Here is a 12,669-nt window from a genome sequence, read left to right on the forward strand (position 1 = left end):
ATTGGTCATTATGGTTAGCATAGAAACCAAAAATTATTAATTGGCTAAAGTTTTCATAATTTATAGATTATTTTTATGTAGACAGTCAGGAAAAATAGTTAATTAAAATCAAAATAAAATATCTTAATTCAATTGCATTATAATATTTAGTTTACCTACCTTTATAGGAAAATCATAAATGCAATATAATAAAACATATATGACAAAAACCAGAGAAGAGAAACTAGAAAAGAAAAAAAAATCACATTAAAAAACAATTTTTGAGAAAAGTCATAGCAATTTAGCATGACACTTGCTTCTGACTTTCCTATTTGCCAATGCCAGGAGGAAAACAGGGAGGAAAACATACTTCTCATTTCCAGTAGAAGGACCATGTCCATCAGGAGAGAGAAACCTTTTCCTGGGATAATTTATCGTATGGGTTTTTGTAAAGAAGATGTTGAGAAATATTGGGAAACGATCCTTAATGCCCATTTTACAAATAAAGATGAAAAGCAAATATATGTGAGGTCACTTTTTTTTTTAAGCAGTGGGAGAGAGATTAGGACATAGCATTAAATCATGGCTCTATGGAAGCTATTCCTGGGGGTGAGATGAGTAGTTTTATGTTTCTCTGAAATGATGTGGCATAAAACTGGGAGGATTAAGAACTGACTATTTTGTATCAGCCTTGGTTCTGTGTGGCTCAGAGCCTAGGGCAATAGAGGTGTGTCAGAAGCCAAGCGTGCGATGGTGGATGACTTTGTGCAGCCTTGAGGGCAGAGGCAGGACTCAGCCACATGGCAGTGGGAGACCTCCGTCTTCACCTCTACTACTTCTACCTCTGCTTCAACCAGGGATGTTTCTCGAGTCTAAGTTTTACCTTTTGGGGTTTCTTGCCAACTTTCCTCTGAAAGCAAAGTGCTGCTGGGAGATGTGCAAATTTGTAGTGTTATATATTTTTACTATGTAGCCTTCCCTGACCACACTATTTAAAGAGCACCCACCTGTCCTGACTCAGCATGCTTTAGCCTCTGTACCCGTTTTCTCAGCAGCATTTATCAATACCTAAGTTACTATATAATTTCTTCATCTCATGTACTGGTCAGGGTTATAATAGGAAAAGTATCCTTGAACAGGGTGATCTTAAGATAACGTACTAACAGAATGATTAACAAAAGTGTGAGCAAATCTCAGGGAAACAGGCAGGAGCTAATGTAGTGACTTGGGACTAGCAACAATGCTGCTGGTGGTGGGGAGCTTAAAGGAAAAAGTGAAAGAGTGGTTATGGGGATGGAGAGAGGAACTAGAGAGCACAGCAGCATGGAGAGGGCTGCCTGTGGAGGAAGAATGGAGCTATGATGAATAAACACTACAACTTCATTCTCCTCTTGTGCCTCAAGTGCCTCCTACTGGCCAAATCCAACTGGAGATAAGCCAAGTGAGCTTGTTGATGTGGTCTGTAGAGATGCGCAGATCAAGGTCGAGAAAGCTGGAGAGGGGGTCAGGAGGAGCACACAGAAGATTGGCACAGAAGGCTAGTTGTCCTCCAACTAGGAATATCCACAGAAGGACATTTCTTGTCCAAGTACAAGTAGCCAAAGAAGGACATTTCTCCTCGAAGTACAAATATCCACAGAAGGACATTTCTCCTTCATGTGGAAACATCCACAGAAGGACATTTCTCCTCCAACTAGAAATATCCACAAGACACTTCTCCTCAAACTAGAACCTAAGTTCCATGAGGACTGGGATTTTTACCTCTTTCATTCTCTTCTGGATCCCCTGTGCCTGGCTCATGATTGGTGCTTGATAAATATTGTTTTTGAATGAAGGAATAGCAGTTGTTTTAATGTTGAGTTTAACAACTCAACAAAAGTGCTGCAATTATAGGCTACTTATAATAATCATTATGGGAGACATTTTTTTAAGTTGGTTCTCTTTGTCTCCCTGACTTACATGAGTAATAAATGCTTGATACTTAATGAATCCTATATAATAAAAGAGTAATATGCAAATTAACCATCACTCTGCTACACCCACAAGCCACGCCCACAAGCCATGGCCACCAGCCAATCAGGAGCGAATATGCAAATAAACCCAACCAAGATGGCTATGGCCACAGAGAGCAGGAGGGAGGCTTGGGTTTCCCCGGCAATGGAGGAAGCCAAGCTTTCCACCTGTCCTCACTGGCCTAGGCCTCCACTCAAGGCTACACAGTTTCAATTATAGAAGATACATAAATCCAAATAGAAATGGCAGCAGCCATGGAGCTGGAAAGAGCAGGAGGCTAGAGTTGCCCCCAGCGATGGAGGAAGCCAAGCTTTCCATACACCCTGGCCAGCCCGGGCCTCCGCTCCAGGCTACAAAGTTTCAATTGTAGAAGATAAATAAACCCCAGATCCCAGGACCTCCACTTGGGTCACCAGGGGGCGTGGCCGGCCTGAAGACCACCACAGGCCCTTCGCCCAGGCCGCCCCACACCCTGAGGGAACCCCCACCCTGATCTGGGACACCCTTCAGGGTAAACCAGCTGGCTCCCACCTGTGCAGCAGGCCTCTATCCTATCTAATAAAAGAGTAATATGCAGTTTGACCATCACTCCAACACACAAGATGGCTGCTCCCATGTGGTCAAAGATCCTGCCCCCATGTGGACACAAGATGGCCACCAAAAGATGGCCAGCAAGGGAGGGCAGTTGGGAGGGACCAGGCCTGCAAGGGAGGCCAGTTGTGGGCGATCAGGCCAGCAGGGGAGGGCAGTTAGGGGTGACCAAGCTGACAGAGGAGGGAAGTTGGGGGCGACCAGGCCTGCATGGAAAGGCAGTTGGGAGGGACCCAGGCCTGCAGGGGAGAGCAGTTGGGGGGTACCAGGCCTGCAGGGGAGGGCAGTTAGGGGTGACCAGGCCTTCAGGGGAGGGCAGTTGGGGGGGGGACCCAGGCCTGCAGGGGAGAGCAGTTGGGGGGACCAGGCCTGCAGGGGAGGGCAGTTAGGGGTGACCAGGCCTGCAGGGGAGGGAAGTTAGGGGAACAGGCTGGCAGGGGAGCAGTGAGGCATCAATCAGGCTGGCAGAGGAGTGGTTAGGAGGTGATCAGGCTGGCAGGCAGAAGTGGTTAGGGGCGATCAGGAAGTCAGGCAGGCAAGCAGTTGGGAGCCAGGATTCCTGGATTGTGAGAGGGATGTCCGACTGCCTGTTTAGACCCAATGCCCGATCCCACCGGGATTGGGCCTAAACAGGCAGTTGGACATCCCTCGAGGGGTTCCAGATTGGAGAAGGTGCAGGCTGGGCTGAGGGACAACCCCCCCGTGCACGAATTTTGTGCACCGGGCCTCTAGTTTTATATATAAAGATATTTGTGTGTGTGCATACATGTAGCCCCCAAATGATATATTTAAAATATGTTATTAACACTTTTGAAATTATTTTCAACCAGATTTGGAGTGGTTGTATTTAGGAGAACTTCTTGCAAGGCATTTTCTGCATATTAATATAATTCAAATCATTAAATTATTTTTATTCCATATGTGTCTCACGATGCTGAGGACAGCATTAACTCCTGAAGTCCTATACATTTCAACACAGCAATAATCATAGCATAAAACATCAAGCACAACCACGTTTATGCTACTAAACTGGTAAAGATTTGTCACAGAGACAACTGTCATGAACACCCTACTGCTAGGGTTAAAAAAAAAAAAGGAAGGTCAGTGATTTATCTGAATGGACAGATGGTCATAATGTATTCCTTCAAAGTGATCTAATTTGGTCTTTGACAGGCTGCAGAAATAAGTGACTCAGAGTGGACTGTCCTTTGCTGACACAAATGTGGGCTCTGATGTAGGGGCTCCTCTCCTTACCCTGCCCCAGGGGCTGGCAGGGGCTGAGGTCTGCTTCTTCAGGCATTGGGATCACACAGCCTAGGAATTACAAAGACTGGGAGCGATGCCTTGCCTCACCTCAGGGAGTCTCCAGGACACCCGCCCCATCTGTCAATGTCAGGAGCTCAAGTCAATGTGGCAGGCGGCCGGTGAGGCCGAGAAAAGGAGCGCGTCTCCCCTGCCCTGGCAGAATCCTGTGAAATCTTGAGACTTGGGCTCCATAGATGGTGCTCCTTTTAGGCATGAGAGGTCTCCATCAAAGTGAGAGTAGTATATTGTATTAATGCTCAAAATGTTTGCTGCCCCGCCCTGGGGTACTGCTCCCTGAAGGAGGGTTTCACATCCCCTCTCTGTTGATGTCAGGAATGGCTGTATGACTTGCTTTGTTGACCAGAAGCTTTAAGAACGAGCTTGTGTTTGTCATGCTTTATTTGTCTCTACCACAGACTTAATGTTCCCCAGAGAGATTGCCCCATTAGCCTGGGTCCTGGACAACATAGTGTAGAGCTGAGGCTAACCCACAATGGCTATAAATATAAATGCAAAATAGGACTATTTATTATTATTGTAAGCCGTTGAGATTTGGGGATCATTTGTTACCACAGCATAATAAACCAAGCATACCTGACTGATACAGGGAAATCACATCTCTCACTGTCCCTATTCGCCCACCCTGCAACAGGAAACAGTTCTTATTGTGGTCAAAGAGCTGGCTCGTCGGGCTCATTGGCCACTCAGGCTACAGACACAATGCAGGCTGATGAAGGCAAAGCAAGGACTGTCAGGTTAGTGGGGAGTTAGCAACACACAATGCTTTGTTTACTGAGAAACAGTTTGAACTGGCTGAGCAAGGATACGCTGGTTGTTTCAGGGGCTCTGACTGGTCATTTTGTGCTTCTTGGATAATGCATTGGAAGGGAGCCAACCAGGGAACTGTTACAGCAAGACTATGCCCAAGACACAGAAACCACTGGCATGCTTGGGTTGTAAGTGCTGCCACATGTAACAATAGCATCTGGAATTGGCACTCCAGAAGAAAAAGCATTGGGAGCGGCAGGAAGTGGAAGCATTAATAACTGTCAAGAGCAGGGCAGACAGGCTAACTTAATGGGTAAGCTCAGTCCACGCGGGGCCTGATAAGTCCTATCACTCTCTCTGTCTACAGTCACTGCTCCTAGGAGACATATAAATCATAGCCAATGACCTAATAAAATAATAAGGTTTGTCTGAGTTTTGACAACAGAAAATAATAGAGGACCTCAAATTTAGAGGGAGAGAAATAGAAGGCTTTTTAAAATTGTTTTCTCACTGGAATAGAGGAAGTCTATAGATGAACAAAAGTTACGCTCCATCTACAAGTTGTCAGTTTCCTGAAAATACCCACAAATCTATGACATTTTATTGAGTTACAGAGAAGAGGCAGGTTAAGTGGGAATGTTTTTCGGCTGGACATTTTCTTTGTTAGATACTTGAATTGTCTCTTTCTGTCATGAAATGAGTTTACTGGAGATTAAATTTTCTTTTTTTACTTTACTTTTTATGTTTGCATTGTTGTACTGTTGAATGTAAAAAGAGTGGGCTTTTAAACGAGGCAGATCTGAATTTGAGTCCCACCTCTGCTTTTGAGATCCATGACTTGACAAAGTACTTAATTTCTTTGGGTCATTTTCTTCAACAGTGTTGTAGAGAGGAGTTAAATAAAACAGTGTGTTAGGGTATTTGGCATAGAGCCTGGCACTTAAGGTCTCAATCCTTGTTACTTTCTTTCTTTAATCTTTTGGAAATGTTTAAAGGTGGGAGAGGGTTTGTGCTGCTGGTGCAGGTCAGTCCTGGTATGTTAACAAACAATGTACATTTGGTAATCATTATAATTAAAAGAATGGGTGACTACTAAGGATACCATTTGCTCTACTAAGTCAACTACCTTGACTCTAAACATCTACATTAACTTCCCATGTGCTGACTCCTGGATGCTTCACTGACAGCTTTCCTCATGCCCAGGAGCTGGTAGCCTGTGTCGCTAGTTACCTTCTACTGAATTCAGTGAGTACTTGAGTCCCTATTAAGTACAGGCAATTTGATAGCTTACCCAAGGCTGCCTTTGCTCCTTGCTTGCCCATCTGCTTTCCACTTCAGAGCAGGAAAGTGTTGCTATTTCAAGTCTACCTGTGTTCTCAATTCTATCCTTCTCAGACCCTCTGGGAACTTTTTTGGTCAATTATTTCTTCCTTTCTTTATTGTCAGTCTCCTTTCTGCTGGATCATTCTCCTCAGCTGGGGTAAAAAGAGAATTATAAACAAAACTCAAAATACTCCCAGGAGCACCCTCACGCAAGCTAGGATCCTTCCCCAGCTCAGGGTCAACCAACATGAAGAGCATGAAGGGGCAGGGGGTTGGGGACAATGATCAGGATATTTAATCCTATCTGATGGAGCTGGACTCCTTTTCTCTCCCCATCCTGAGCAAGCTGGTTGCCTCTAGATCAGCGATTTTTAAGCTGTGTGCTGCAAAAACTTTTAAAACATGCAGTACCTGACTATTTAGTTAGGGCACTGACCTCTTTTCCCTTAGATTATCAAATAAAAATGACAACAGGCAACACAACAATAGCTGTCCGGTATGGGTGAATAACAATTATGCCTATTTTTTTGTGTGTGTGAGATCAGCAAAAAAAATATAATTTTGGTGTGCTGCGTAATTTTAGTAATTAGTTTATGTGTGCTGTGAGATGAAAAAGGTTGAAAATCACCGCTCTAGATTAAATGGGTAACAACTTTTACTGAAATAAAGTGAATAAAATTCTTGGTGCTGGTCTAGCCTGAACTGGGGGTCTAGAGAAAGGATCTGAGTTGTCTGGAACTCTACAACAATTAGGGGGAGGAAGAGGCAAGGGAACCAGAGACTTCAGTACGTTCTCCTAGCATAGACCTACAGAGTTGAGCAGGCATTGTGACATGGGAGGCACACAGCCGGAAGCTCGGGCAGAAGAAGCACAGGGAAGTCCTACTTCCAGTGGACTGGCCACCATATGCTCTGCCCTATTGAAAGTTGGACTCCTCTTCCAGTCAGAGGAGGCAAGAAGTTGCAGCATTTAGATGTGATTTTAAACAGACCCAGTACTCTCTTTTTGTACAAGTGAAGAAAATCAGCCAGTAATGGGAAAGGTCACATGCTCTACCATTGTGCCATTTGCTTTGTCTCATTAAAAGTTCTGACATCCTGCCCAGCTGGCATGGCTCAGTGGTTGAGCGTTGACCTATGAACCAGGAGGTCAAGGTTTGATTCCTGGGCAGGGCACATGCCTGGGTTGTGGGCTCAATCCCCAGTGGGAGTGCAGGAGGCAGTCGATCCATGATTCTCTCTCATCATTGATGTTTCTATCTCTCTCTTCCTTTCCCTTCTTGTCTGAAAAAAAAAAAAAAATTCTGACATCTTATTTCCCATATACAGTGGACCCGTGACCAATGCAAGGGAATAGGGTTACTGACTTCTCACACAACTGAAAATATGTATATGGCTTTTGACAACCTCAAAACTTGACTACTAATAGCCTACTGTTGACCAGAGGCCTTACTGATAATATAAGCAATTGATTAATACATATTTTGTATGCTATATGTATTATGTACTGCATTCTTACAATTAAATAATAGAGAAAAAATATTATTTAAGAAATCATAAGAGAAAACACATTTACAGAACTGTGTATGTTTATTGAAAAACAGCTGCATAGAAGTGGCCCAGTGCAGTTCAAACCCATGTTATTCAAAGGTCAAAGGTATTTCAATCTAAAGTGACATGTTCAGACTATTCAAGATAATAATATGTGGCCCAGCCATTCAAAATCATAAAGTTTTCTTTTAAAAATTCATAAAATAAATCGTATCCTTGCCCAGCCAGCATGGCTCAGCAATTGAGCCTTGACCTATGAACTCTGAAGTCACGGTTCAATTCACTGGTTAGGGCACATGCCCAAATAGCGGGCTCTGTCCCTAGTGTGGGGCGTGCAGGAGATAGCCAATCAATGATTCTCTGTCATCACTGATATTTCTCTCTCTCCCTTCCTCTCTGAAATCAATAAAAATAAGTAAATAAACACCATCCTTTATTTAGTTGTGACCCTTCTAGATTCTTTGTATTTTCATATGCATCTCAGAATCAGCTTGTCAATTACTACTCTTACTCTTTAATATCATACCCTTGACCAGCTGACCCATTTTGTTGAACCTGAGCTTTAACACAAAAAGTAAATGCAAATACAGCAAATGCAAATAACATGCAAAAAAGGCCAATATGTGCATATTATGCAAATAAATGTGGAAAAAGCTAATTTCTACAAGTAGAACACATAGGTAGAAGTTGTCACAACTTTAATCTGGAGGCAAATGACCTGTTTCCAGCTGCTCAGTTTGGGGAAAAGAAGAGGTCTAACTATTCCAGCTCCTTTGGATAAGGTCCTGTAACAAACAGAAATGTGCAATAATGTGAAAACACGTTAACTGAGAGGAACTTCATGTATTCCCTTCATGTTAGCGGAAATGAACTGACATATGTCCTTCCAGGACTTGCACAGCTTTCAGAAAACACAATGGTTATTAGAGGGTGGTGGGATTCCTGTAAAAATCATTTTTAATTAGAATTAACCATTCTAATATTTCAAATTGGGGAAATGTATGCATAAAATGGTTTTATTACTTTTGCCTCTAAAATTGAGAAACTACCGGCAGACCATTTGACAGACTCCTGGAGACAACCAGTTATCAATAAACCACACTGGCAGTGTTAATTTCAGATGAGGTAAAATTGAAAGTTGAGAATAAAGATGTATAATTTTCTACACACCAGAAGGAACAAAACAGAATAAAGAAAACATTATTTCATAATGTTATAAAAATTTCTTCAGAACCTCCCATTAATTGGGTATTTAATATTCTGTTGTGCAGTTGGACTAGCAAACTGAATTTCACACTGTATTACAATATTTGTCCACCACAACAATAATTTACTATCAGGACTTTTATTAATACTATGAATCAAATCAATAGGCTCAGGAAAAAAATAACATCAATGGGTAGTGAAATGGCACTGATAAAATCCAACACCAAATTTCATGTATTATTGGGGACTTGTGCCAGACTCATTGTGTGTAAAAGAAATGGGGACTATAGTAGATCCCCCAGACTGTAAAGGTAAGCTCAAAAGGGGCCATGACACCTGCCAGAGCTTTATAATTTACATAAAGTGGTCTATATGGGGTGGTAAGATAAAACACTTGAGCAGTTATCATGTGCACCAAATTGCTCGTGTGGAGACTCAACCAGTGATGTCCCTCCAATCATGTCATCACAGAAGTAGAGATGTGTAGGGGACACTGTGATGTACTGCCTACATTCCCCTTCAGTGAAGGACTGGTTTGTTCCAATTCCTTGGAGTTTTGTTGGAAGACAGAAATATAATTTTATGCCCAGCTAATCTATTGTTCAAGATTTAATTTAAAATATAGACATTATTTAGATCCACAAAAATAATTTCCTGTCCATAGTCCCTCAATTAAAGAGCTTTTTATAAAGATTAACAACAAAACAAATTTGTAGGGAAAAAGTACGATGTCTAATTGATAAACACACTCATAAATTAATTAATGCTTGTATACGAGAAAGGGAAGCTCAGTATATAGCAAAAAAATTATAATTTAATATGAGGAAAGAGATACCAAAACCTTTAATTTTTAATAAGTAACTTTATCAAATCAACTAAAGAAAAGAAACAGTAGAAAGGAAGGAAAGAAAAACCTGGTAAATAGAAAACACAATATGACAAGTAAATCTAAATGTTTCAATAATCAAAATAAGTATCAATTGATTAAACTCAGCTATTAAAATACCAATAAAGGATTTCATAAAATCAAACTACTTACTGTGTATAGACATTCGCATAAAAGAAAACCACTAGGTAAAGTACACCAGGATCATAATCAAAACAGAACCTATTATACAAGGTTAAAGTTAGACCAAAAGGACGCATTAACAGGACTGAAGCAAACCTACACATGATAAAAGAACAATCCACAAAGAGCATAGTAATCATGAACAAGGACAGAGTTGACAACAGAGCTTCAAACTATAAAAAGCAAACAAACCACCAAGAGAAGTAGAAAAATCAACAATGATATTTGAATAATTAAAAAAATACCTTGATCAAACACAGATAGATAAAACAGACAAAAATAAAAATTTGTAAGAATAAATAATATTTGGTTTACTGATATAAGAGTTTATTGTACACAGACATGCAAATCACACACAAAACCTTCTGCCCAATGTATGAAGAATAGACATTCTTTTCAAGCATAGATAAAATATTTATAAAAATTAAACATATAGCCAAAACCGGTTTGGCTCAGTGGATAGAGCGTCGGCCTGCGGACTGAAGGGTCCCAGGTTCGATTCCGGTCAAGGGCATGTACCTTGGTTGCGGGCACATCCCCAGTGGGGGGTGTGCAGGAGGCAGCTGATCGATGTTTCTCTCTCATCGATGTTTCTAGCTCTCTGTCCCTCTCCCTTCCTCTCTGTAAAATATCAATAAAATATATTAAAAAAAATTAAACATATATTAGGTTACAGAATGTTTCAACAAATTTCAAAAAATTACTATCAGATAAACCATGTTTTTTTTTAAACTATAATGTAATTAAATTAGAAAGTAATAACAAAATGATAGTTAAAAACAAAACAAAACACTAATACTCCTATAAAATCCATGGTTTAAAGAGGAAACTTCAAAGAAACTGACAAAACTGAACAAAAAACATTATATTTCAAACTTTGTATTATGCAGCTACAATATTTAGGAGGAAATTTATACTTTAGTGTATTCACTTATAAACAAATAATATTTTCATGAAATGATTTCATGACTTAGTTGAAGATGCTATAAATATAAAACATTAAACCTATGGGGAAAAATATAAGAAGTTCACAACCATAAGAGTAAAAATGAACAGAGAAAACAAGCAAAGAAAAGTTACCAATGGTAATAATTAAAAACTCAAAACCTATTTTTCCAAAAGATAAATAAAAATATGAAAACTGATCAAATTCAGTACAGAAAACTATACCTGGGTACAGCCTAACCAACTGTTTTGCTGATGAATTTAAAATCAAATAAGATAGACAATTTTCTGGAAAAAATAAATATTAAAACAAACTCAGGAGAAGTAGAAAACCCAAATAAATGAATAACCACTAGATAAATGGTATCAATTTTAACAACTCTACTCTTCCAAAAGAATATCTTTTAGGGAACAAAGGATGAGTTGCATGAAAGTTTCAAGAAACAGGTAGATAAACATTTTTAGACAAGGAAAAAAATATTCACGTGTAAGAGCAGCATAACCTTATACACTGAAACTAAGTAATCAATTTATTGACAAATCTGATCTATGGATACAGATGGGAAATTAAGAAACAAATTATTAGTAAACTAAATCCAGGTAGCAGTATTTAAAAACAGTAATCATGACCAATGTTGAGTTTATATCACAAATCAAGGATAGTTTCATATTGGAAAACTCTATCCAGATAAATTTAATGCATTGACTTATTAAAAAAGTAAACATATATAAACATCTTAGTAGATAATAATAATAATATCTGATAAAATTTAAGATTTAGTTATTGTAAAAACGTCCTATATGATGATAAGTATAAAGAATCTTCTTAAATTTAATAAAGGGTGTTTCCTAAAAATCTACTAGCAACAGCCAAACACTAGAAACAATTTAAATGTTCATCCGTTGGGGAATGCATAAGTACACGGGGTTTATTCGCACAGCGGCACACGATAAATCAGTTAAGTTCAGCTATTCACAAAGGTGACACTTGCAAACATGAGTGAGCAGGAGCAGTATGTCGTTTGAGTACATGTTGTTGAGGGAGAGAGGAAGTTAAACTGAATTGGAGAGGGGGGCATTAGGCTTCACATTTACTTGTGTGGATGAGCAGCAGAAAAGTTTTCGTCTTTTAGAAGCTGTCATTGGTCCAGAATGGTTGGAATGTTGTGAGCAAGAGTAAGTGGGCACTAGAGGAGACAGGAGAATAGCAGGGGCAGATCCTGTAGGTCAGGGGTGGGGAACATCTGTCCCACAGCCGTATAAGGCCCCGGAAATCCATCGGTCTGGCCCTGCCAAGGCATTAGGGGTGAGTTAATTAAATGTTTGACCAAATATAGCAGGCTAATTTTTAAGTTGATAATTTTGTATGGCCCTCGAATGATGTTATAAATATCCAAATGACCCTTGGCAGAAAAAAGGTTCTCACCCCAGAATAGGGCTAGGAGACTATAGAAAAAAGCCTTGGAGGTTTTAAGCAGGGGAGTGATAACTGCTTTATGTTTTTTGTTTTTTTAAATATATCTTTATTAATTTCAGAGAGGAAGGGAGAGGGAGAGAGACAGAAACACCAATGATGAGCGAGAATCATCGATCAGCTGCCTCCTGCATGCCCCCTATTGGGAATCAAGCCCACAACCCAGGCATGTGCCCTGATAGAGAATTGAACCATAACCTCCTGGTTCATGGGTTGATGCTCAACCACTGAGCCATGCCAGCTGGGCTGCTTTATGTTTTTAAAAGACTATCTGTTTTCGTCAGTTCGGGTGGCAATAACAACGTACCATAGATTGGGTGGCTTAAACAACAGAAATTCATTTCTCACAGTTTTGGAGACTGGCAAGTCGATCGAAGCCCCAGCAGAGTCAGTGTCTGGTGAGTGTCCACTTCTTGGTTTGCACATGGCCATACTGTCATGTGTC

The sequence above is a fragment of the Plecotus auritus genome, assembly GCF_963455305.1.
Source record: "Plecotus auritus genome assembly, chromosome: 3".
Lineage (NCBI taxonomy): Eukaryota > Metazoa > Chordata > Mammalia > Chiroptera > Vespertilionidae > Plecotus > Plecotus auritus.